The 26,639-nt window shown below is 52.2% G+C and overlaps 1 protein-coding gene across 7 annotated transcripts in view; it reads right to left on the minus strand.

The window, feature by feature from the left end:
- ANKRD11 (ankyrin repeat domain containing 11) overlaps positions 1 to 18,286 on the minus strand; it is a 111,289-nt gene extending 93,003 nt beyond the window's left edge. For all 7 annotated transcript variants that reach the window (XM_040443336.1, XM_040443335.1, XM_040443334.1 and 4 more), the window contains exon 1: positions 18,205 to 18,286. The gene's annotated coding sequence lies outside the window, so the exon portion shown is untranslated. The remainder of the gene's footprint in view (positions 1 to 18,204) is intronic.
- Positions 18,287 to 26,639: the final 8,353 nt, after the last annotated feature.

Raw genomic sequence — 26,639 nt, forward strand, 5'->3', positions numbered from 1 at the left:
AAATGGCAACGACACAGCCAACACCTCAGACTTCCTTTCGTAGGTGGTCTCTTGTTTAAACAAAACAACGGCAATCTATTACGGAGTTTGTTACTATAGCAAAGCAAAGTGTAAGAAAACAGTTGCAAAAAGACTGGGTGAGGAGACATGGAAAGGTACCACTGTCAGGTTCTTATGCTACGTACGTGGTCCTAGACAGCAGGCTGAAGCCCAGTCATGTCAATAATCACAGTAAGTGTCAGTGGTCTAAACCCCCATTAAACGGGAAAGACTGCCAGTTGGATGTCTTTAAAAGGCAAAGCCAACTCCGACAAGGTGGCCTACAAGAAACCCTCTTCAAACATAGAGACAAATTGGGGGGGGCCGGGGACTCAGTCAGTCAAGCGTCGGACCCTTGATCTCAGCTCAGGTCATGATCTCAGTTTGTGGGTTCGAGCCCCGTGTCCGGCTCTGTACTCAGAGTGTGGAGCCCGCTTGGGATTCTCTCTCTCCCTCTCTCGTTCTGCTCCTCCTCTGCTCATTCTCCGTCTCTCAAAGTAAATAAACTTTTTTTTTTAATGTTTATTATTTGTTTCTGAGAGAGAAAGAGAGCATGAGCAGGGGAGGGGTAGAGAGAGGGAGACACAGAATCCAAAGCAGGCTCCAGGCTCCGAGCTGTCAGCACAGAGCCCGACGCAGGGCTCGAACTCACAAACCACAAGATCATGACCCAAGCTGCAGTCGGACGCTTAACCGACTGAGCCACCCAAGTGTCCAGTAAATAAACTTTTAAAAATAAATAAGGACAGGGGCGCCTGGGTGGCGCAGTCGGTTAAGCGTCCAACTTCAGCCAGGTCACGATCTCGCGGTCCGTGAGTTCGAGCCCCGCGTCGGGCTCTGGGCTGACGGCTCAGAGCCTGGAGCCTGTTTCCGATTCTGTGTCTCCCCCTCTCTCTGCCCCTCCCCCGTTCATGCTCTGTCTCTCTCTGTCCCAAAAATAAATAAACGTTGAAAAAAAAATTTTTTTAAATAAAAATAAAAATAAATAAGGACAAATTGTTTAATCTGAAAAAAATGGAAAAGGATGCATGCTAATCCTAGTCAAAAGAGAGAACAGGCAGTTTAGTATCAAACAGAGTAGACAGCAGAGCCAAGAGTATCACCAGAGGTAAGGTCACTTCATAGTGAGAAAGAGGCAGAGTCATCAAGGCTGTGACAGCCTCAAATGCACGAGCCGCTAACAACTGAGCTTCAAGATAACTGAAGCAGAAACTGATAGGGCTGCAGAGAGAAATACACAAAACTACCAACCTCGCCACAGAGCATCTGTAAGGAGGGAGACTGCCCACCCCTGAAGGACAGTAATGAGACTCGTGACCTGGACAGTGGGTTTAGGGTAGATTCCCCCCTTTTCATGTTTTATTGTATTTTCTACAATAGGTGGAAAAGGGAAATAAGAAAAACCATGTTTGTTTCTTTTCTGAGAACTTCACAATGGACCTCTTGGCCCATTTTCTAAACAAAAGGACAGCATGGGGCACAGGCTGAGGTGCCCAGGTCCCAACTGAGGAACATTCGCTGAGGATTGGCCTGCAGGCTGCCGTGACTGCACCGCAGAACCTTGCTGCACAGGCTGGTCTCTAATCTGGCAGGGGACAGCCATCAGAAGCGACCCAACACCATCACCAAGCTTGTCGTCATCGACAGCCCCGTGCCCAGGGCCTACCTGTGCTGCTGAATGCCGAACTCCTGGACCAGAACACTCCCTTAAGGGTGCTTTTTTCTGAACACGAAGTTGGGGATTGGCGGCGGGTCGACGACCCACTGGAAACAGATTTTAGCCAATTCTGTTACCTAAGCAAGAAAACATTCTTGAGAGTGAACCTGTGTCTGACCTCCCCTGGTGACCCCTCCTAGCATCTGAAATAAATGAGTGGCCCTCTGTCATGCCATTTAGCAAAGGCATTTGGATACCAATTTACTCCTTCCTCATGGACCTTAGATCTGACAGAGATTGAGTTTGATAAAACCAAGTAAACAAGATGCTTCAGCATCAACTCTGAGGAACGACTAGACAATTATCTCAAAGCAACTATGGGCACGAGCCCATACCCATTCCAAAAGCATTTCCCCCACGACCCTGTATCTGCTCCAGGCTCCCCACCCCCCCCACTCCAGCAAGAATCAGGGGGCAGGGTCAGGGGGAGAGGGGGCAAGGGTGTAGCTTAATCCATACGGGAAAAGCTGGGAAAAACTAAAAACTGTTCATGGTGACACATAAATGTGTCAAGTGAATGAGCAAAGGGGCGTCTAAGGGTGTGACGGAGCCCTGTCCAGAGCTGCGTGCCTCGGGTCTGAATTCACTCAGCTCTGCTACAGCCAAGGAGAAGCCTGGGGACGTCTTCCATTCAGGTTCACTTGTTCTGTCCTTGTGGAGCCCACCCCTCTCGCCCCCGCCCCTGAAGGAAGTCAACTTTACAGGAGGTGGGGTGGCACAGCCCACAAAGAAGAAAGGCCTGTTTCGAGTTGAAACAAACAAAAACAACTACGAAACAGGGTTTCAAACTAAAGCCTCGCCACAAATATTTGGAAATTAAACGTGGCTCTTGGATTCTTCGGAGTGGGCTTCAGTCTGAAAGACAACTTTGCTCTTGCTTCTTGAGACTATTTGAAAACCCTAAAATTGCATAGGGAAAAATAACACGAAGACTGTATGAGCTACACTTATTACGAGGTTCACACATGTAATAATGTGCAGATTAGAACACAGGCATCTCATTTCCCAAAACAGGAAAGGACCTAGAATCCTGACACGTTACCCGTTCAAAGAATCTATGATGGCAGGAGAAATTACTTCTATACCTTTCTTTTACTTTCTTAAAGAAAAACATCAAATCTGCTTGCTGAGATTATTACGTTATGCTAGGGTGAGTCTGCTGGTTTGTTCTGTCATAAACCAATCCCCCTTCATTTTCCTGCCCCTGCTCCCTGTGTGCACAAGCGCCCACACACGCACCTGCACACATCCGGTCCCGAATGGTCTCACAAACCCTGGACACCCCTTGCCAGGGCCCCTTTTCCCACAGGCGCCTCAACTCCATAGTGCCCAAACCACAGCTTCTCCAACCATCTCCTCCTTCCTGTGTCTCCTGTCTCCACAGGGACACCACTGTCCTTCTGTGACCATACCTCAGGATCTGCTTGCCCTCCTTCCAAGCCCACATTCTGGGAGGCCCTCCCTCAGGCCCTCAGTCCCCGAGCAGCCATGGAGTCAGACTCGTGCCTGCCTCCCAGGCTCCCTGACCCACAGCCCTCTTGTAACACATGCTCCTGTTTAGCCCCCTTCAGGACGCCTCCTGGTCCGGCACTCAGCGAGCACTCTGGGTAACACATTCCACACCTGGAGACCTGGCCAGCTTTTACACGGCATCTTGCACTACCAGAGGCTACATATTTACTCAACAGGAGGAAATACGTCAACGAGAAGTTCCATTTTTATGTGTGCAAAAAAACTGATGCCTAAAAGGAATCACAAAGAAAGTTCTCTAAACAGAGACGGATTTAATTCTGAGGGCTACAAATAAGAAAAGCGCAAAATCCATTTGTCAAAAAGGGAAGTGGGTCCTGACCCACAGCTCTGATTGTGCATCTCCGACGAGGCTGGCAACTCCCAGGGACGCTGCTCCGCGGCCCCTTTCACCACGTCCCGACGCACAGCACCCTCCCGCCAGGCGCTCGGCAGCCTTGCGCACAATCCAGCGCGGAGAGGAGGGGCTCAAGGGTCCTTGCAGGACAGCAGGCCCCCTGGTCCACCCCGCAACGCGGCCACATTCTAAGACTACAACCCCACCGGGCTTCCAGGTCAAGGAAAACAGAGGGCCCCAGCCCCGCCAAGCCACTCTCCACCACCAACGAACTCTTGCCAACACAAAAATGCCTCTGACAGAAAAAGTCTTTTCCTATATGGAAAAACCCGAAAAAGATCGTTTCCTATATGGAAATCATATTTTGAAGATATGTACAGGATTTGACATCACAGTTCAGAGTAATTGGCCTAAAAGGTCAAAAATAGGAAGTTATTGAGGTACTGACTAAAAGGTCCAGGGTCCTTCTTCCCAATTAAGGCAGATCAGCTCCAGCATCGATGGAAAGTCTGATTCACGGCCTCATCGCAGCCAATGCAGAGACAGGAGTTTTTAGAGAGACTAATATAAGTGGAGTACACAGAAGTTCCTAACTTTAACAATTTCTCTTACTGGCAACACGTAATGATGTATTTTAAGTTATTGCAATCCACATCATCTTTAAATATCCGCAAGATTTGGAAAAACATAGACAAATTTTTTAATCCAGTGGCCAGGCTGACCTAAAAGACAAGATTAAAGTGAGCGGAGAGAAAGCACATGACTTAAGGAACCCAAGAGAATCCGTCTAGGACAGCGGGTACGGGTCGGCTCCGAGGAGGGAAGAGCCACGCAAGGGGCCTACGGGAGCCCCGGGGAAGGGCAGTGCACAGCCGCAGCCCGCGCCGGCCAAAGGCACAGTCAGAGGCAGGGAAAGAGCTCTGTGAGAGCCGCACACAAGTCACGGATGTGCGCCGGGCCCATGGGCACGTGCCCAAAGACAGATGATCTCCACGGCCTCATTTCAAGGGGGCAGAGTTTTACGTTTCCACGAGGGCTCCAGGAGGGGCTCACCACCCAGGGTCCACAGAGTCAGGAGCCCTCTGAAAATGTAGGCTAACGCATGTACTGTGGGGAGAAAATACACGACCAGACCCTCCTAAGCCTGTAAGTGTTCAGTGATAGACAAACTCACGCAGACGTGGCTTGTTGAGCTGTGTTTTCCCACAGAGACCAAACAAACAGCTTCAGACAGCTGTTTCCAAGGTGTGGTTCGAGGACCCTACAGATCCTCTGCAGCCCTTTCAAAATGTCTCCCAGGGGAACGCTGCATTTTTAGCTGGGGTAATATTTGCACTGATGATGCAAAGTTGATGGTCTGAATTTTGCTGAAGAACCTCCAGGATAAAGCAATACTTATTAATTTCAGTAGATCCCAAGTCTCTATGCTTCTGGTTTTTATAACCTACGCGACAGAGAAGTCTGCAGGAAGCACTTCTGTATACCAAGCAGGTGTCTCCAGCACAAACACTTTTCCAGGGCACATGGGTTTTATGTGTAAGAGTGACTGACGTGAAAACTCCAGCTATCCTGCTGTGGCATCTGGCAACTCATGTCTGGAAAATAACAAAACAAGACCGCCATTACAAGGAAAGCACCGAATTTACTGCCAGTGCAAAACTTACGCACAGTCAAATGTTCGAATTTTGGTGACCCCCTCCCCGCGCCCCCCCCCCCCCACCTATGCGCAGACAGCTTCTGACAGCTTTCAGGCTCATCTGAGGAGGGGGCGGCTGCAGAAACGAGAGGGACTCTTGGACATAATGAGAGGCAGGACGTCAGCATCTGGAAGATCGAAGTAACTCAGCACAAACCCAAACTCACATCACCAACGCACACGGCCGCAGAACCGAACGCGAGGGAAGACGCAGTCACAAGGCTAGACAGACCAGGGGGCTCCAAGGAGCAGCGGCCCCCCGGCCCCCCACCCCTGGCCAAGGGGAGCTCCACGGGACTGCTGACCTTCAGCACGCAGACAGCCGTCTGAGGAGTGTGGGTGTCGTTTCAAAGAACATCTCCAAAATTAAGTCAAAAATGATTCCAGTGCTCTTCCCTCTTCCAACTACACATTTTCTTTGCTTACTTTAACCAACTTTTTATTTCAGAAAATGTAGTTGTTTTAGCAAAACCGTGTTATACAGTGGGTTTATTATCCATGCTTTTAAGTACAATTAGTAAGCAAATGTTTTATTAACAGACATACCTATTATACATACAGACAAGAGCTTTTCGGACTTCTCTGTGTTTACAACATAAAGGGTTTCTGAGCCGCACAGCATGAGGACAGAGCCCAGGAACAAAAGGAGCGTGGCGATGCCACCACCCAGGCCCCGCCTCCGTCACACAGCCTGCCAGGGCCCGGGAACACTGTCCCCTGGATGAGACGAGAGAAAACGTGTACGCATACAAAATCTGAGTGTTTAAAAGAAACGCTGGCTTCCAGACTCCTTGGGGTGGCTCCAGATGGCCTTGTTCCACAGGCACCACGGAGGTGTGCCTGACCCCACCTGCTAGACCTTTCTGCACCCGCGCTCCTGCAGAGACAGGAAATGCAGCCACCTCTGACTGAGGTGTGTGGAGACCAGACAGCGTGCCCTGCGGGCCACAGGTCAGGCACACAAGGAGCCAGCCTAGGGGCCTCTGGCTGAGGCACGTCTCTGACTTCGTCCTTTTTGCTCCGCAAGAAAGAGACACCATTTTAAATTTTACAGCGTCCTTTTGTGAGCCCGACCCCAGTAACATCCTCTGAGTGTCAAGATGAAAATGATCCAGAATCCTGTAACGCAGGTGTCCCCGAATTTACAGATGAGGAAACGAAGGTCTAGGTGGGGGCGGCGAGGAGGAATGAGGTGACTGGGTCCAAGTCGCCCCAGGCTGGTTACCAGCACCAGGCCAGCCCTCCTTCCAGTGATGTGCACTCTGCCGGCCAGACAGGAAGGCAAGGAGGCCTGAGCGGCAATCCTGGTGCTGAGTCAGGATATAGAGCCTACTCCCAAAACCGACCAGAAAGGACCACAAGGCATTCTGTGCGGTGACCAAGTGAATACAATTAAATTGTTTACGGAGAATCTGGTGACATCTTGAAACAGGTAAAACCCCCAGTGAACCCCAAGTGTTCTAAACCGGGGTGGAGAATCGCGAGTCTAGTCTCCGGGAGAGAAGCTAAGTGCCGTGGACGCGGGCACACTGCAGGACAGACTCAAGTGCGCTTCCTAAGGGGTCCCGGCCAGGGCCTTGCACGTCTGTGGACCAGGAGGTGCCCCGCAGGGGCTCCAGGGAGGCCACAGCCTGGGGCTGCCCTCCCTGGGAGGGTCTCCTGAGGTGGACACCTCTTCAGACTGCTGGGCAGACACCTGAGCAGGACGTGCGGAGAAATGCAGGAGGGGCAGGAGAAACTCGGCCCCTGCTCACCGCAAATCCCACTCCTGCCCCACTCCCTGTCCACCCCCCAGCCCCCCCCCCGCCCAAAGCAACAACCTCAAGTTACGTTTGGTCTGTTTTAAATTAACGACAATCTGGAGCACGTAGGTCTGGCAAACTGTGAAGGGCCCGAGCGTGGGCTCTCTGGACGCGGGGACGCTCCGGGTGGGGGGTGCAAGGCAGGCTGGAGGCACAAAGCAGAGACCCCGCGGCGTCACCCGTCGGCTGTGGAGAGCGCACCGACTGGGTCACCCAGACGAGCTGGACGGTGGGTAACCGCAGCGATGCTTTTCCAGTAACGCGTGCAGCGATGCTTGGAGCTCCAAAGTGTGAGAGGTAAAACGCTTGCTGCGAAGCCCTCACTGCCAGGAAGACTCCCCCTGCCCCGGGCCCGACATGCGCACTCTCTCTGCTCTCGACAGACTGTCGAATACCCAACACGTGCCAACCCACACCAGGCAACAGGGACGCTTTCAAACAATCGCCGCCTGGCCCTGTCACTTGCCAGTCTCAGGGTGACCCTACGAGAACTCAGAACCGGTCTGTCCCAACCAACTGGCCTCACGTCCTGGACGGTCCGTGCTGCCCGGGGGGAGACGCCTCCATAGAAGCCAAAATCCCCCAGGTTTACAGGTCAACTGAACAACACTTCAGTTCCAGTTCAACATCTGTGGAACTTAACAAACGTTCAGCCAGGATTAAGCAGCTGATAGTGGCTTAAAAAGTACTTCTCCATCAAAACGACGTGGTTTGTTCAACTTATTCTCTGTCCTTATCACTGACATGGATTAATCTTTTTTTTCTTGATGATTTGAGATTGTAAAAGTTCTCCAGCTCTTGCTCAATAAAATTTTGCAGATCCAAAAGAAAAAAGAAAAACAAGTACTTCCCCTAACAACAGTGTCAAGCACCCAGGCACAGACGCCCACAGCCTGCAGGGAGGGTGGAGAGTGTGTGCTGCAGGGCGCAGAGAGGGGCAGAGAGGCGCAGAGAGGGGCAGAGAGGCGCAGAGCTGTGCAGGGACGCAGCACCAGGAGCCAGACCCACGACAGGACCAGAAGCGAGGAGCAGCAGGCCTGGCCTCACTGGGGGGCAGCATGGCTCGCTGGGAACAGTCACCCAAGGAAAAGAGTCCTCCAGGAAGTCAGTCGTCGGCACAGACCTATGGGCCGGCAGTGCCCCAGCCGTGGGAACACAGACGCCCCAGGCACCTGTGAGCCTGCACAACACAGGACCCAGGAAGGGAGCCAAAGGGAGAACACCTGGTCCTGTGTGAGGCTCCTCGGATGTCACGGGACACGGGGCACACCGTCGCACGCAGTCCCTCTAAGGCCCTTCAGGAACGAAGCATCAGGTTAAAGGGTCAGAGGCAAACAGCAGGCCACGCTCTGTCCTGAGGCCGACGCAGCCCTGCCCCCGAGAGGACCCCCGAGCGGGAGGCGCTCCGAGCACCCCCAAGTCCACACCCCCCCCAGCACGGGGTTTCAGGAGCACCGAGGCCGGAGGCTGGGTTCCCCGGTCCCGACCCCACAGGGCTGTTCTGACAGCCCAGGTGGAGACAGTGCCACGTCAGGGCACTGCTGGGCCCTGGCTGGCACTCCCTTCTCTGGAGCAGGCAACGTGCGCTCCTTGGCAGGACCACCGGAAATGCGGTGTGTCGTTTTAAAAGAACTGAACGTCGGACTTGTGGAAAGCAGCATCTAATGGTTTCTCCTCTCCAGGAGGCACCTGGGTCATGGTCAAGGGCAGGAGCTTCCCTGCACACCGCCTGCCACAGCCCGGTGACGCCTGGGCAAAGCGGGAGAGAAAACCTAACAAAATTTCTCTCCTTTAGCATTTCCTCACAGTCGTTGTCTTTTTTAAGATTTTACTTTCAGTCATCTCTACGCCCAATGTGGGGCTCGAACTCACAACCCCCAGATGAAGAGCTGCACACTCATCCAACTGAGCCAGCCAGGCGCCCTGTCCCCACAGTTATTTCTAAATGAATCCCAGAGCAGCTCTTCCCCCAGAATCTGTGCCCTCAAATAATTTTCAGCAGCTTATAATAGATGCCCTACTTAGGTAATAAAGAGAAAATACACTGTAGTGCACATTTGCAAAACAGCAGTGACTTCCCTGCCACACCTCCTGGGGACAGAGCTGATTACGTTCAAGGCAAGGTGTGTTGCCTGTGGCTCAAAGTGTCCTCGGGACCCACCCAGACACCCCAGGCACTTGGGGCGCTATGCCCTCCTGTGCCCCCCCAGCCCTCCCCTAGACTGGATGAATCATGGTGAATCTCAACTGGTCTCCAGCAAAACTTCAACCAGACAATCACCAAGGTCCTGAATCCAGTTATGCACTTTGTTTTCTGTTTCTTAATTACAAACACACAGCAAGGGGTTAGTGCAATGAGTCACAAGTCCACTTACTCTGGACTAGCACATACAGAACAGCCTCCAGGAAGACCCATTTTACACCCACACTATGACCACAGCACTGTCCCCAGGCCTCACACAAAGGCAGGGGCACACGCTTATTAACAAGGGACAGGACCACCTCCCTGGCACTCCCCGCAGTGGGGAAAAGGAACCCAGTTACGAACCGCCCAGAGTGCTCTTGAACTCACAGGCAATCCTGGAGGAGAAACAGAAGTTCACAGCCCCCAGAAGGACGTGAGCTGTGGATACAGGACACTGTGGTGAGGGAGACAGACGCACCCCTGCTGCTCAGGACCTCGGGGGACAGAAAGGGCAAGGACAGCGCGCAGTGGGACGGCAGACTTGGAGCAAGCAACGTGCAGCCCGCGCCCGCACAGAACGATCAGGAGAAAGACTCCCTTCAACAAGACGGGCCTAAGTGTCTCCCCTGAGCTCACCAAGCACAACCGAGGACACCACACAAAGCTGTGCACCCCACCAGGCTGTGCCCCACTGGGGTGTGCCGGTTCCAAAACAAAGATGCTCCGGGAGGCAGCAGCAGACAGCCCAGAGAGGAGAGGTGAGGGGCGCGGAGAGAGCGGACGGGGAGAGGATGGGCAGGGAGAAACTCAGAGAGCCCAGCAGGACTGACCACTGCCACGTGCCTCTCCCGCTGGCCCGGCCCCCCTCCCTGCCCCTGGGTCACTGACAGCACAGAAAGAGCAGAGAAATTCACGGCTTTGTTCATAGGCTAACATTCCATCTTCATTTAACTTATTAAAAAAAAAAAAAAAAAAGCCAGGCTGATCGGTCATGGACGAGGATCTCATGAACAGTGTGGGGGAGACCATGGTTGTCCCCCAGCAGCTACAGACACACACGCTGGTGCTACTCCCCCTCAAGTCGATCCCGGACACCAACAGCAAGGACTCCCAGACAAACGTGCATGCGTGTGACCACGGCCCCAGCTGGCAGGGCTCTGAGGGTGTGGTTCCGGTTCAAAAGTATCGGGTACACGCAGTCAGCAAACCAACACTGGGTGAGCTGACGGCCAGGAGACCTCACACTGGCATCGGCCACCGCAGGCCTGTACGAGGTTCTCCGTGGACGAGGCCACAGCCCTCAGGACGCGGCTGCACTGTGGAAATGCCAGGGGCAAGCCTTCCAGGTCTACTTGTCTCGGGCTGCCAGGTGAATGGAGACAAGGGGAAAAGGCACGCAAAGCGCCACCCACGCTGGTAAGTGGCCTGACCCGGCAGACAGGTCCCTGGACAACAGAGAAGAAAAAGGGTGACAGGCAGGAGGCCCCTAGAAATGGGCCTCACCCTGGACCCAGGTTTCACGGATTCTGCTCCCGGGCCTTGTTCTGGACCTGGCCCGTTTTCAGTGCATCACTTCCACCCAGGACCAAAGGCTTGAGAGCATCAGGTGCTGGGGATGAGACTTCACCCTCCACCCCCCCACGCACAGACCTTAAACACGAGCAAACGTGCCCGTGGCCCAACCGCGGGACAAATTTAAAAGAGGGTTCCCAGGAAAGCCAGCTGCTGCAGAAAACCCATACGGCCTACTCCCTTCCTGGACACGCCAACACCTTGACCCTTCCCACCAGCTTACTCCTATCTTCCCTAAAGTCAAACGCTAACACAACTATCTCTTGCGTTGGTGTAGGGACCCGAGACTCGAACGCTCACTCTGCCACCGACCAGCTACGGCACCTTGAAAACCCTACTGTTCCACATCTTTGAGGCCTAGAATCTTAGGGAAAAAACGTGGAGGGGCACCTGGGTGGTTCGGTCGGTTGAGAGTCTGACTTCAGCTCAGGTCACAGTCTCACGGCTCGTGGGTTCGAGCCCCACATCAGGCTCTGCGCTGACAGATAAATAAATTAAAAAAAAATTTTTTTTAATGTGGAAAATGCTACCTATTTTCTCGGGAAAACCCAAGAAAAGCAGGGGGGAAAGAGGACGTAAAGTGAGGTAACTGGGAGATGCGAGTCAGCAGGTGCTCTGGAGCGAGATTCCTCTACAGGTGGGGGACACAGAAGCCCAACCCTGGCCTCTGGTGAGGTGGTTCCCAGGGAAGACTAAACAGAAACCCCAAAGAACAGCAGACCTGGGTGAAGGGCACCAGAGAGCCAGTCCACAGAACAGGGCCAGGCAACAGGGGACTCAGAGGAAAGGGCTTCAAACACAAAGGGATTTTTTTAGTGTGAGCCGACACACCTGATCATAGCGTTTCCTACAAAAACCAGTCAAAATAGAGTTTCTCTAGCTACACCGCCCCAGGCTCACCTACAAACCTCTGTCTGCCCCAGACACGTCTGTGGCCACGCAACTCAGGCCCAAAGACTGGCTCCGTGATCCCAGGCTGAAGAGCAGCCAGCGGGCTGCAGCGCCCCATTCACAAGCGTGCTCGGGGGCCCGCTGTGTCTCTATCCCTTCCCCACGAGCTGTGGCCGGTATTCCCGCGGGTCCCCTCGAAGTCGCTCTGCCCACAAAAGTGCAAAAGCACATTAGAAAACGGGCGCCGACGGTGTCGGGGGAGGTGAGCCAGACTGCAAACTTTTTAAAAGAACGAAAATCGCTCTTCATGTGAATGGAAGTTTTAATTATAACACTGAAGGTGAAAACACGGTGTTTCCAGGCCAGGATACCCTAGAGCTCCACAGGGTTTCTTCAATCAAATGTGGTCACACCTCAACGGGCGTCTCCATCTCCTTCGTACTTCTCAACGCTTCGTGCTGCTCTGCTATACAGGGCCGAGGTCAGCACAAAACAGGCCCCGGACCGGTCACCTGAGCACCACCTGACACTCTTGTGGGATCACCTGCCTCCAAGGCAGCATCTTGTCAGCCACTAGGATGCAGTGTTTAACTCTGGTTCCCACTAACAAAAAATGAACCAGAACCAACTGTAAAGAGGCTGGCTGCATCCAGGAGATGAAGAAAACGGACAGAAGAGAAGACTCAGGAGAGGCGGCGGCGGGAGCGACTCAGCCAGGCCCACAGAGCAGGTGCAGGACGCCTGCCCAGCCGGGGCGGCCACCAGGCGAGCGTACCCCGCCCCGCCCCCACCGGCCCCCAGAGGGATAACGCTGTCTTCACCCACCGCCCCCCAAAATTACCCTTCTGCCTTTCTGCCCTCCCAAAATACCCAGGGTTCACACCGATGCGGCTCCCTTCTGGTGTTCAGAGATGGACAAGGGACCCAGGGTTTATTTTTTCCAAGAAACAAAACCATCCGTTAACAAAAGGTAACAAAGTCAAAAGCTTTAAGAGGAAAGTGTCATTTCATCTCATTTCCCTTACTTCTTTCCCTCTTTCCCTCTTCCTGCCCAAGCAGAACGTCCTCCAAGCCCCACAGGAGCTTCCACCCAGGCCCAAGGCGGGGAAATCCAAGCTTAGACTGAAGGGGGAGGGGGACACAGAGCTACGAAAGAGAACACGGAGCAGTCAGTGTCAAGGAAGAAAATGCACGCGTACGCACAGCGCACCCGTGTTTGGAAGCAGAGCCTTCCACGCCGGGTCACACGGCGAGCAGAGCCCTGGCAGCCGCCCACTGCCAAAGTCCACACGCTCTGCCCGCCCGGCCTCCACACTCGGCTGCCTTCGAGCCAGGTGCCCAGGAGGGGGACCTGCCTGGCCCAAGGCTCAGGACTCCGTGCTGGCACCGCCCCGCAGCCGTGGCTGTGCACAGGTCCAGGGCCATGCGGCCCAGCCCCTGCCCTCCCCCGTCCCCGGCACTTGCTGGTACAATCACAGGCCCAGGGGCAGGGCCACTCTTCTGTTCTGCTTTCTTCTCAAACCTGCTACCCTGGCCAGCGCTTTGCTCCATCTTTGGGACCCCTCTTTGGGTATTTGCGGGGACGCCCGAGTGGCATCGAAGAGAGGACACAGCCTCAGCTGAACCGAACGATGTCCAGCTCAGAACGGCGCACATCTCACCCCCACCACCGCCCGTCGTGTGACAGAAGGCTCTCCCCAATTCCTTCTCCCAACAGGCAATGCAGATGACCACCAAGACAGTGTTCTAGAATGGAGCACAGACTAAGTTCTCAGGCCCAGCGGGCAGGCAGCTCCCCACGTAACCCTCTCACTCCTCCACCTTCCTCCTGCCTTCTTCTTCTTCTCACCAAGACCCAGGGGGCCGTGCATGGAACGTCCTGCAGCAGACCTCTCTAAGCTGCACACAGCCGGCACCCTGCGTTACAGGACGCCCTCGTGTTCCACAAGGCAAAGCAAGAAGGGAAGACAAGTGCTGTTCTACAGGAAAAATGGAGCTCACTTTTAACAGGACTTCTGGAGCACCTACTCCAAGGGGGATATGAGCACATGTCTTCACCCTCAAATACAACACACAGAGAAAATCTAAAGAGATTTAAAATTTGATGATATTAAAAAATAAACACAGACTCCACAAGAATCCTCACAGTTAAGAATGGAAGGAAAACATATATGAACAACAAATGAGTTACCACAAACTGCCCAGAAACCTTTCCCAGAGCCCAAACAGGTGTCTCTACATGCCTGCCTTCCAACGGTGTGCTTGGGCTCACAGAGCCCAGAAGTCCATTCCAGCTAGAAACATCCAGAGGGAAAGGCCCTGAAAGGCAGAACTCCCAGCTGGGGCGCAGGCTTGGGCATGGGCTCAGACCTTCCCCTTCGGCTCGGACCTGCTTACTTTCCACGCCTCTCCTTGCCCTAGGCACATGAACTCCCCCAGCTTTCCAAGTACCTTGGAATGAGAGAACCAAAGCTCTACCCGCTGGCAAGCACTGTCATGTGGGGACGGCAAAAGCTTCTGGGGAAAAGTGCATGAACACACTGTTAATTTTTATATTAACCAAAAAACATGCATTTAATGAATTCTAATTCTAATGACATCTAATTTACGTAGTTGAAGGGAGCCTAGTCAAAGAGTATTCCCCAGAACTAAATACACAATAAAAATTTATCACACTAAGAAATTCAGGAAATTATACTGGCACAATTAATTAGCTAAACATATCTGATAACCAAGCAAAGGGTGCTTTGTTATCTATTTTTAAACCCTAGCAAAACCTCTTTGTTAAAAACTCAAATGAATTAGCATCAGGACCTACAAGTTCCTTACAACCTGCAAATCCAACCCAGCACTGCTCACGGTCCGTGTACTTGGCGGCAAGTAGAGCTCACGGGCAACCGCTTGTGTTGTGACCATGAACTGCACCTAACGGCCAAGGCGCATCGGGCTGGCGGTCAGGTCAGGAAGAACTTCCACTCCTACCACACAAACTCACGAGAGCTTCTCTCTGTTTCAATACCGGATGGCATCGTATTCTGGGTCCGGAGGGCGCCCTCCAAGCTTGCTGCTCGGGTGGGGTCCCTGGTGTCGCCAGTGCACGGACAGCCGGCAGAGGGGCACCCGGTTCTACCATCCGCAAGACTTCTGGTCCCTGTGCTTGGAGGACACAGGCCAAGTGCAGCCATGCACACCTCTCCACAGTGAGTACCACCTATGCGGACACCCAGCTCAGCATCACATCCAGGGAACCTGAAACTATGCCTTGCAAGTTCAGTGTTTCGGCAAGTCACAAAGCGACCGTTTTTTTCTATTTACAGGTGTTCAAACTAAAAGAATAAACCATTAAAATCTACACCTCTGTTCATGTAAACGCTACCTGTGGGGCACCTGGGTGGCTCAGTGAACGCACTGAGCGTCAGACTTCGGCTCAGGTCATGGTCTCGTGGTTCGTGAGTTCGAGCCCCACGCTGGGCTTGCTGCTGTCAGCCCAGAGCCCACTTTGGATCCTCTGTCCCCCTCTCTCCCCCCCTCCCCCACTTGTGCTTTTCCAAAAATAAATAAATATTAAAAAAAAAAAAAAACACTAGTTTTATTATTATAACACACTACTTTCAGAAATTATTTTGTTTTTGGAAACATAATTCCGAACTCCTGTTTCGCAGCAAGCATGAGTGTAACACTTACACACGCTGCCAGGGGTCAGGGCCGGGAGACAAGTCTGACTCACGTGCACACACTCTCCCCTACCCCTGGTGAAGTGGGAGCCGCTCTGAGCCCTGCTCTGGAGAGGCAGGGACCCTCTACCAAAAAAGATGTTAACAAAGCACAATCACACCAGCTGTCAGCTGAAACTAGCTTTATGCTAAAGAAAGGCTTAAAAACGTATCTGCTTATTTTAAAGCTTACATTTTCATAGAGTTTTATTCCCATGTACAGGGCCACTTAATCTCAGAAGAAATCTTTAAGATGGGTGTCACCATTACCGCTTCACAGGGGAGGAGCCCAAGGACTGAATGCAGAAAGCCAAGTCACAGAGCAGCCCGGCACATACAGGCTGTCTCAGACCCTGTAACGGAGTCATGCTTGAAACAACTCCGGGCAGGACCAGCCCAGAACCATCCAAACGGGGCGCCTAAACGATGCTCAGACAGAGACGAGAGCACAGGATTAAGTACTCTGGGATTTAGCAAGCCCACCTCTGCTCCTACCTGACCTAAATGGCTCATATTCGACCTTAGGGGGTCAAAATGAAAATTAATTACTGATGTGAATAACCGTGAAAAACTACTAGAGAGCCTATAATCATTCTGTTTTTCAGATTCTGCCTTTTGATTCCAGGAATGGTCACGGAGGGCAGACGTCAGCAAGCGGCACACACTGCTGTGGGCCTGGCCCTGCGGCCACAGTGGGGCCACTCCCCAAGAGGGGGCCCGGCCTCACTGCAGCCACAACACGCCTCTCATTAACAGGAACCTTTATCTTTATTCAATCCAAACACTAGTCTTTTCTTTAAACAGTCTTTTGTTAAAAGATTATTACAGTCAATATTACCTGAGTATTTATGGTTCACGGAAGTAATAAATGGCATGAGACACCCTGGGTTATTCTTGTGATATGGCCAAAAAAGTCAATCCTTCCTATGTTGAAAACCTTCTAAATGTTAACACATCTATTAACTCCACACCACTGGGCCAGCCCAAGAATTTGCCGGCAAAGAGTTGCTACTAACTTGTTTTCTTTTAATCAGGAAATACATTATTTTGATTCACCAAAGACTTACTAAAAGCCTAATTTAAGTGGCGTTTCCTTTTTCCTCCTTATAAATTAAGACCAATATTACAGTTTTCAAACAAACACAGAGCTCAGCCTCCCGGTGTGAGTGGGTTCGGTTCTCCCTCTGCCTCACCTTTTCCTTCTCTCCTGGACCTAGTCTCTCCGTGGCTGCCCCACTGCCTATGACGACCCCACACACGTGCGCGCGCACACACACACACACCCCCCACCACCACCCCAGGGAAACTACCCTAGGGAACCCCCCGCAGGGTGTTACAAAGCACCCCACCACCCCACCTGATCAGCAATGCCTCCACTGGCCACACTGGCTTCTTTCTAAGCATTAACCATCCTGCAGATTAAGGGAGGACAATTCGAGGCCTATTCTCAGGGACATCCAAGATTCCCGTGCCATCAAACCTTATCACCATTTCCAAGGAAATACTTTGGTCAAGTCAAAGGGACAGGCCAGGAAGCTTCCACGAGGCCTGATTCAGTGATGGCTGAGATAAAGGACACTCCACACCAAAGACACAGAGGGAAAGGTCTCTTTCATGTCTGCTAGGAACAACAATGCAAAATGGGTTAACACATCTTTGGATGGTTCGCTTTAAGACACTAATGCCTGGCGTAGGTATGAGACACTAAAATCGACCGAGAGTTTTCTTTTCAATTGTTAGCGATCTACACTCCAGAGGAAATAAATGCCTTCCAACGCAACAATCTCCCCAAGGTGGGGAGGGGACTCTGTCCTGGAGCAACAGACGCTGCACCGGACCTGAACCTGGTGTCTTCAGGGGTAAAGTTGCCCCTCCTCTCAAAAACCTTGCCAGTGGTTCCCAGAAGGAAGCAGCAAGTAAGCAGGGCAACCTGGCCAAAGATCCCACTCCTTACCCACCAACCACAAGAGCTGGCCTCAAACTTCTAGGGATACCGCCAGTAGCTGCCCAAACACACAGGACACCAGACCTGAGCACAGCCAGGCCCCCACTGCTTCCCCCAGAGGTGGGAACAATCCTCAGACTCAAAAAGCTCTTCTTCACGCCAGGTGTTCATGCAATGTGTACAGAGCACAAAACAAAGTAGTCGGTACAGGGTCCCGACGGTCTCCAGACCCCGTGAGCACAGAGCACTTTAGATAAAGAGGTTGAGCAGGGGCCCCTAGGTGGCCCAGTCCGGTGAGCGTCACTCTTGATTTTTGGCTTCGGTCATGACGCCGGGGTCGTGGGATCGAGCCCCATGTCAGGCTCCAAGCTCGGTGTGGAGCCTGCCTGAGATTCTCTCCCTCTTTCCCTCCCGCCCTCCTCCCTTTTCCCCTGCTCAGGCTCTCTATCAGTCAATCAATCAATCAATTAATTAATCAATCAATGAAAATAAAGAGGCTGAACAGAAATAAACCCCCTTCGCGGGCCAGGCTACCAGCCTGGGCTCCACAGAACCGTGTCACTGGGATACCAGAGTGCCAGTTATCAGCCCACAGTTCACCACCCCTTCTCGGAGACACCCTCATCTGAGTGAGGTCCAGAACAAGCCCCACACCACCCGGCCCGCACTGTCAAGCCCGAGAAGGCCCACGTGGAAGTCCAGCGTGATTTTCATGCCCCTTCTTACAAAGCAAAGAAAATACCAAACTGATGAATAGCAGTGCAATAAAATATTTACCGATTCCATAGCTGAAAGCTGACGCTGATGAAGACTGTAGCTGAAATCCAAGGGGGCGCGTCCCCGATCGGCGCTGTGTGTTCTGAAACGAGAGAGCAACATCAGCTTATACGTCTCTACCTCAGGTCTCTGTCTCATCTCAGTCTCTCCATGAGGGGCAACCCGTACTTCCCTCCCGGCTTCCTTCATGTCACGGAACTAAGCACAAGAGGGTTTGAAACGTGTGTCTGTCTGGTGTGGGCTACAAAGGGAGAACGGGCCCAGGAAAGATGCTCGCGCTTGATGATTTGCGTCAGGACACCATCCAAATGGGAGCCTCTGTTCTCAGTAATGCTTCCTGGAAAGCAGTGCCCGGAGAGGCCAGGTTCAGGAAAGAACCCTCAGTGGGTTACGGGTCTCCTTGGAGATGGGGCTTCAGGACTGGGACCTCGAAGGGACCATTCAGAGACTTTTCTCTTTATGTGGAATTTGACGGAAACCTCGTAATTACTAAGGCTTTGTCAAAGTTCTGCATCTTCTAGGGACATCCTGTTGCGGTCAGAAGAAAACGCAAATTCTCCCTCTGGCTCACAGAGCCCCGATGACCACCGGCCTCCCACAGCACCTGCTGCCCCCCACCCCGTGTTCAGCCTCCACCTGGAGGCCTGAACCCTAACAAATAAATCAAGTGGCCGCCGTGGCCTTGTCAGTAAGAAAAGGAGAGATTACGGCACAGTATCACGAAGAAACCTGGCTGAATAAAACTGTATCATCTCCTTAGGAGGGCTCTGAGACCTTCAAGAATAAACCAAGACAGTAACAAGAAAAAACACCACTAACTCACAACCCTTTTTCCACAACCCCATCAGAACATCACACTCTCTTCTGTCTCCAAACACATCAAAAGTATGGAGTCACTAAGGGACTCACACTGGTGGACAAGAGGCAGGAGAAGGCTCTGTCTCAGACACGGCATTCACATGAAGCAGGATCCCAAGTTCCACCCTCAGGGTGCTAAAGATCTCTGTGGTGTCTTGGCCAGTGCTTACAGCTGGGTGTGTGTTTGCAAACACGGAGCAAGGGTTTTCTGTCCCTGTATTCCTGCACAGGGTTTCTCGAAGCTAGCACGAACCTCAAGCACTGATAAACACAAGCAAGAAAAAGCAAATTCCAGTACACCACACAGCTTGGTTTTATTGAAAAGCAACAAGTATGTGATTAAGCTTTTCAATTTTCTTATAAAGACAGTTACGGGGGCGTCTGGGTGGCTCAGTCGGTTGAGCATCTGACTTCAGCTCGGATCATGACCTCACAGTTCCTGAGTTCAAGCCCCATGTCGGGCTCTGTGATGACAGCTCAGAGCCTGGAGCCTGCTTCGGATTCTGTGTGTGTCTCTCTCTGATCCTCCCCTGCTTATGCTCGCACTCTCTCTCTCGCTCTCTCTCTCTCTCTCTCTCTCTCTCAAAAATAAAATAAACGTTAAAAAAAAAAAAGTTACAGAACAACACAGAATGCATGATGAATGCCTACACCAGGAATACAGCACATAACAACATCTACCATTACAGTGTTGAAGAAAACTGAGGTAGTCTTAATCCAAGGTTTCTCAAACTCAGCAGCAGTGACATTCAAGGCTAGGTCACCCTCTGCGTCCTGGGCACTGGAGGAAGGTGCTGACTAGCAGTCCTGACCTGGAGCCCACCAGATGCCAGCAGGACCCCCCAAGCTGTGACCACCAGAACGTCTGGGGACACTGTCACAAACCCCCCCCTGAAGGGCAGAGAACCAGGGCTGTACATCCACCTGCGATTTGACAAAAAAGGAAACCAAATCAGGTTTAGTTGTCTGTGGTCATGCAGGGAATTCAAAGCAAGTTGCAAAGAGCACCCAGGTCTCCTAAATCCTGGCCTAAAAGTCTTATCAGTCTAAGGGAAAATACTTTAGGAATTAACCCAATTATGTCTGGAAGACAATGCAAATTAAGAGCCTCCAAAACATTTATGCCTTTTGATAGAGAAACCCCATTTCTGAGGAGTGCACATGGAAGAAACATTCTGATACGGAAACAGCTTCATGTAGCATACATGTTCACATCAAAACCCCTGCGGCCACGACAATCAGGCTCCGTTGTCAAACAGAACTGCACCGGACCACACCGTTATTGTAGGCTTACAGCTACAGGGGTTCACAGGGCACGCCCACCCCACCCCACCCCACCCCACCCCCCCCGAGAAGTAAAGAGATCGGTGAGGACAGAGCACAGGCGAAGACCGCGGAGACGTGAAAAGCCAGTGTCCGACACAGCTGGTGGGCGACTGGGAGGGGCTGAGGAAGCATTCCACAGACGGGGCAGGGGCCCACCCCCGTCTGAGGGCAAGGCCGTCACGACGCACAGCCTCGCGGAGAACCCACCTAAAGCAACAGGGAGATGTTCCTGCCGACGGGACTGGCAGGATGCACAAGGCAAGAATCACAAGTGCCAAGGTCTGATGTGTGCAGTCTGTGTGAGAAAAATGACACAGATTCTTTACTTTTTATTCATTTATTATGAGAGAGAGCATGAGTGAGGGAGGGGCAGTGAGAGAGACAGAGACAGACTCCCAAGCAGGCTCCACGCCGCTCAGTGCGCAGCCCGACTCAGGGCTGGATACCCAGGACTGTGAGGCCGTGACGTGAGCTGAAATCAAGAGTCAGACTCTAAATCTGCTGAGCCACCCGGGTGCCCTGAAAATGAGTTTTTAAAATAAACAGATGCACAGCCATAAAGAAAATCAAAAAAGGGAAACTCTGTAGACCAAAAACTGGGTAATTCCAGAAAATCAGGAGAATCAAAGCATGAAATCAAAGCAGAGAAAGTGACTGGGAACACACTGTGAGAATGGGGGGCGTGGCGGGGGAGGGCACAATCACAGGAAGTGTACAAGACCACATTGTACAAAACCAGCTGGCTTGGGGAACCTGGGTGGCTCAGTCGGTTGAATGTCCGGCTTCGGCTCAGGTCATGATCTCGAGGTCTGTGAGCTCGAGCCCCGCGTCAGGCGCTATGCTGACAGCTCAGAGCCTGGAGCCTGCTTTGGATTCAGTGTCTCCCTCTCTCTCTGCCCCTCCCCTGCTCGCTTGCTCGCTCTCTCTCTCGCTCGCTCTCTCTCTCTCTCTGTCAAAAATAAACAAACACTAAAAAAATGTTTTTAAAAAAACAAAAACAAAACCAGCCGGCTCTTCCCAGGCAGGACCAACCCAGACTCCACCAACCACCACCCCGCGCTGCCTTTCAAGAGGTTCCCCAGCACCCCGACTCCCTGCTCACCCTCAATATGGTACGTCACCACGAGGAACAGTCTTTTAGACATCACGCACACACACACATCTTGAAATCCTGATTAATGAGGACATAAAAACAACTTTTCTGAGGGTCTAAGTCAGGAAATAGTACCAGTTATCTCCAGCTCTTAGCAAACTCATCGAATTCCAAATCAGCATCATGCTCTAAGGGCAAAACTCAAAAGAAACACGAATATGCTGGTATCTGCCCATCTCTGGAGTGCACTGCTGACCTCACCATTTTATGACAGGGTCACGGGCAATGGAAACGTGAAGATAACAGAAAAGGGGGCGGTGACTGTTCCACCTCATTGGTGTGAAGAGGCTCCAGCAAAATGATGGCTCATTTACTTGCAATCTCCCACAACGCTTACCCGCTCTACTCCTAGAAAGCGAACAACCTGAGGGCAGACCACGGGACACCGTGTACCAGCCTATCTTCCGTTACACAGGAACTCAGAGTCAGGAACAGCTCCCCTCGTTCTAGGCAAGTGCTCTCTACTCCCACCCCTGGAGCCCACGGAAGACAGACCTTAACATAAGCCACATACCAAGCACATCAGGGACACAGACAGGAAGCACGAACCCACCCTCCACCAGGCACAGCAAAAGCCTGAACTGAACGGGGCCGTCCAGCTAGAAGATTCGCCTTGAAAAAGGAACATAAAACCCAAAGAATATACATACACACACACACACACACACACACACACACACACACACAGCACAACGCAGCAAAGCTACCGGATACAAGATCAGCATACAAAAATCTGTTGCGTTTCTATACTCTGGCAAGAACAAAATCTGAAAGGGAAATGAAGAAAACACGGTTTACAACAGCATCAGAAAAAATACTCAGGGACAAATTTACCCAAAGAGGTCAAAGACTTGCACACTGAAAACTCTGCCTTAAGAAACCAAAGACGACCTATGTGCGTGGACTCCCGTGTTCGTGGGCTGCAGGAACTAAGACGTCAGCACGCCATGAAGACATCGACAGAGTCACGAGCAGTTATAAAATGCTTTCCTCCGGGGGTGCGGGGGGAGCTCAGTCAGTCAAGCCTCGTGGTTTCGGCTCAGGTCACGATCTCACAGTTCGTGGGTTTGAGCCCCTGTATCGATCGGGCTCTGCGCTGACAGCAAAGAGCCTGCTTGGGATTTTCTCTCTCCCTCTCTCTCTACCCCTCCCACACTCACTCTCTCAAAAACAAATAAATATTTTTTAAAAACGTTTTCCTTTAAACATCCCATCTAGTGCAACTTACAGAACTATAAAAGTTTTCCAGGTTTTTCTTTTCCTAAAAGGGTGATTTTTTTTTTTTAAATACTAGAGAGAAACTCCTCAGACTATCAACCTCTAAAACAAGGGGATTAAGATTTGAGAATCCCTAAACCTCTTTAGTCCTAAAAGTTTAAGATCCTTCAATATACAACATAACATTGTTTCCTTTAGAAACACACCCCCAGGGGCACCTGGGTGGCTCAGTCAAAGCGTCCAACTTCAGCTCAGGTCATGACCTCGCAGTCCGTAGGTTCAAGCCCCACACTGGGCTCTGTGCTGACAGCTCGGAGCCTGGAGCCTGCTTCGGATTCTGTGTCTCCCTCTCTCTGCTCCTCCCCTGCTCTCACTATGTCTGTCTCCGTCTGTCTGTCTGTCTGTCTCTCTCTCTCTCTCTCTCAAAAATAAACAAACTTTAAAAAACAAAACAAAACAAAACACCCCCAAAGGGGGTCAGTGGAGTAAAAGGCTCTTGATCTCAGGGTTATGAGTTTGAGCCCCAAGTTGGGTGTAGAGATTACTTAAAAATAAAATCTTTAGAAAGAAAAATACGCTCTTTTCCTTCAATGTATTCTTTTCATGGAGAACACGAACCCACTGCAATACTTTATTAGGCTGGACTCCTAGGACGCACGGCACAACACAACCTAAGGGGTGGGGAGGGAGCTGGGGGAGGCGCAGGGCTGTGAGGACGCACCTGGCGCCCCACGGAGCGGAGACAAGCGGAAGCAGGCGTGCTCAGCTCCGATGCTCCATGTTTCGCCGACTGTACTGTGCTGTGTAATGAGGACAGAGCTCAGGAAGCATCTGTGGAAGGAGCAACCTGTGATCAGGCGCTCTGCACTGCAGCCCCAACCCCAGCCCCGTGGGGTGAGTCCACTGTCCTGGGGTCCAGCCCATGGAATGAGAGGAACATTGCCAGAACCAATTAAACTGCTTTCTTAAGAAAAACAAAGGGGAGTTTATTCTTTACGTGGTATCTTTTCCAATTTACTTTTAAGTTTATTATGAAAGAGAGAGACAAGACAGCATGAGTGGGGGAGGGGCAGGAAGAAAAGAGAGAGAGAGAATCCCAAGTGGGGGCTTGAACTCATGAATCTTGAGATCAGGAGCTGGGCGGAAACCAAGAGTCGGATGCTCAACTGACTGAGCCACCCAGGCGCCTCTCTTTTCCATGTCTATCTGGAAATTTTTTTACTTTTTAATTTTTTTAAGTTTATTTATTTGGTGGGGCGGGGGGGGGGGGGACACTCCAAGTAGGCTCCATGCCTTCAGTGCAGAGCCTGATGCAGACTCACAAACTGTGAGATCGTGGCCTGAGCAGAGATCGAGTGCGACGCTTAACCGACTGAGCCCCCCAGGAGCCCCATCCACACATCTTAATGTTGGTTTGTGCTGGCTGGACCCCTCCCCTTCTGCTTTCTGTCCCATCACGAAGGCAGCCGCACACCTGCGAGGAGAATGAGACGTGGCGAGCCAGCCGGTCGTCCGAGCCCTATCCGACGCTTTGGGCAAAGCCGCCCCGGCCAGCAGAGTCCACATCCAACTCTGTCCTCCCATTAACACAATGTCCAAACCCAGGAACTCCCACTCGGGTCTGCTTCTTGGTTAGGGATCATTTAGAGAATTCTGGAGTAGCCACGGCGAAGTGCAAAAGACAAGTAAAAGCAAGCTGGCCCGAGTGCCTGCGACCTGACACCCAGGTGCACTTACGTCCCTTCTGTATGAGGTCTGACACGCAGGATGGTGGCCCCAGCGTGTCCCCACCGCTAACCTGTGCCGCGTCCTCCCAACACTTCACTTACCTCGTGACAACCCTACCGGAACAGGACCGTTCCATTTCTCTGATGAGAAACCAGGTTCTAAAAGGCTGACTCATTTGCCTCAAAATCAGGATCAAACTCAGGCAATCACACACACCACACACCCCCCGGGGGGCGCGGGCCCCGGCCCCATGTACACAAGGCTCCTGGAGAGCATTTCAAGTCCACGACCGAGACAAAGCCCTCCCGCGCCTCCTACGTGACACAATACTGGCGCTGACAAGGAGGGAGCTCAGGCCGCGAGCATCCAGGGCAGGCCCGCTTCTCCCTCCCTCTGCACCAGGAGTGGAGCTGCCGCCCTCTGCGCCCAACCGCCCCCACCCCCTTCTCGAACCACTCGGGTTTCTCTCCCCAGCTCTATTAACACTTTGTTTCACAAGCCAGACTTCCTCCTCCACTTGCTCCTTAAATGTGGCTCCCCGCCTCTCTCTGGACGATCTCATCTGCCTCTGTGGCTTTAATAACCACGCTGTCAAATCCCTTCCGCTTCTGCAACTCAGAGCTCCCCAGTGAACTCTCCGAGTCCAGCCACGTCACAGCCACAGCCACCGGCACACTACAGTGCACACGTGGGCCCCCAAGGCGGCTGTGACTGCTGTGTTTCCTGCCCCAGGTCCGGGTACCAGTGTCTAGATACTCATCCAAATCAGAAACCTGTTGTCCCCTTCTCTCTGGTGCTCAAAAGTCACCTGACAGGTTCTGTCAATTCCAGCTTCTCAGCACACTCCTCCCCGCTGGCCTCGCTCCTAACTCAGCAGATGTCCGGATTTCTTCACTTATGCTATCATGACAGCATCTTTACCTCTACTCCGACCAACTCACCCCACACTGAGAACTGAACTTGGCAGGTCTGAATCACCTCTCTCACGCCAATGGGAGTCACTGCACTAACAAGTATAGTATGTTAGTGTTCAAATTTCAAATCCAGAGTGAGAAACATTTTACATCACGACACACACAGACACACACACACACACACACACACACGGGGCTTAGTCAGGTAGGCGTCCGACTTGATTTCGGCTCAGGTCATGATCTCACAGTTCATGGGTTTGAGCACCACATCCAGCTCTGTGCTCACAGCTATGGAGCCTGCTTGGGATTCTCTGTCTCCCTCTTCCCCACGCCTCCCACCACCACCCCCCACTCTTTATCTTTCTGTCTCAAAATAAATAAACATTAAAAGAAGAAGAAGACGACGACACACGTACACACAAAGACACAACTGCAGGGAGCTGTCCCGCACAGCGCCCGGGTGTCTCCCACTCGAGCCTGGGCCGGCTGCCGTGTCACTTGGTTTTTAAAGCAGGTGGGGTGCCTGGGTGGCGCAGTCGGTTAAGCGTCCGACTTCAGCCAGGTCACGATCTCGCGGTCCGTGAGTTCGAGCCCCGCGTCGGACTCTGGGCTGGTGGCTCGGAGCCTGGAGCGTTTCCGATTCTGTGTCTCCCTCTCTCTCTGCCCCTCCCCCGTTCATGCTCTGTCTCTCTCTGTCCCAAAAATAAATAAAAAACGTTGAAAAAAAAAATTAAAAAAAAAAATAAAATAAAGCAGGTGCCTCCCACCCAGCTGACTTCAGGGGCCGTCAGCTTTCCTAGAGTAGACAGGCACTGTTCTCTACTTTCTCCTCATGCTGCCGTCCTTGGGAGACCTTCCTCCAGTGCCGCCCCCCCCCCCCCCGCCCCCCCCGCTGGGGGGGAACCCCTGGGCTAACCTTGCAAGTCCCTGCAGAACCCAACACCATCCCCAGGGTCACACGGGTACACCAACACTGAGACCCAGCGCACAGGAAGCCCTCCACCGGGAGCCTCAGAGCACAAACCCGCCGGCGTACTGGCCAGCCTGGAAACGAGCCTCCTCACGCAGAAGCGCGGTCCCAACAAGCCTCCAGCCTCTGCCTCTGAGAAGCTGTGCGCTTTGCAGCCAGCTCATACTCATTCTTCGATCCGGATGAAAACTCACCTCAAATACATGTAGTTTGGGACAAAACCGATTAGAAATTAAGAATACAGAAAGAAGGCTTCCCCCGCAGAACA

This window comes from Herpailurus yagouaroundi, unplaced genomic scaffold (assembly GCF_014898765.1).
Source record: "Herpailurus yagouaroundi ecotype Mexico unplaced genomic scaffold, PumYag 190, whole genome shotgun sequence".
In the NCBI taxonomy this organism is placed as follows: Eukaryota; Metazoa; Chordata; class Mammalia; order Carnivora; family Felidae; genus Herpailurus; species Herpailurus yagouaroundi.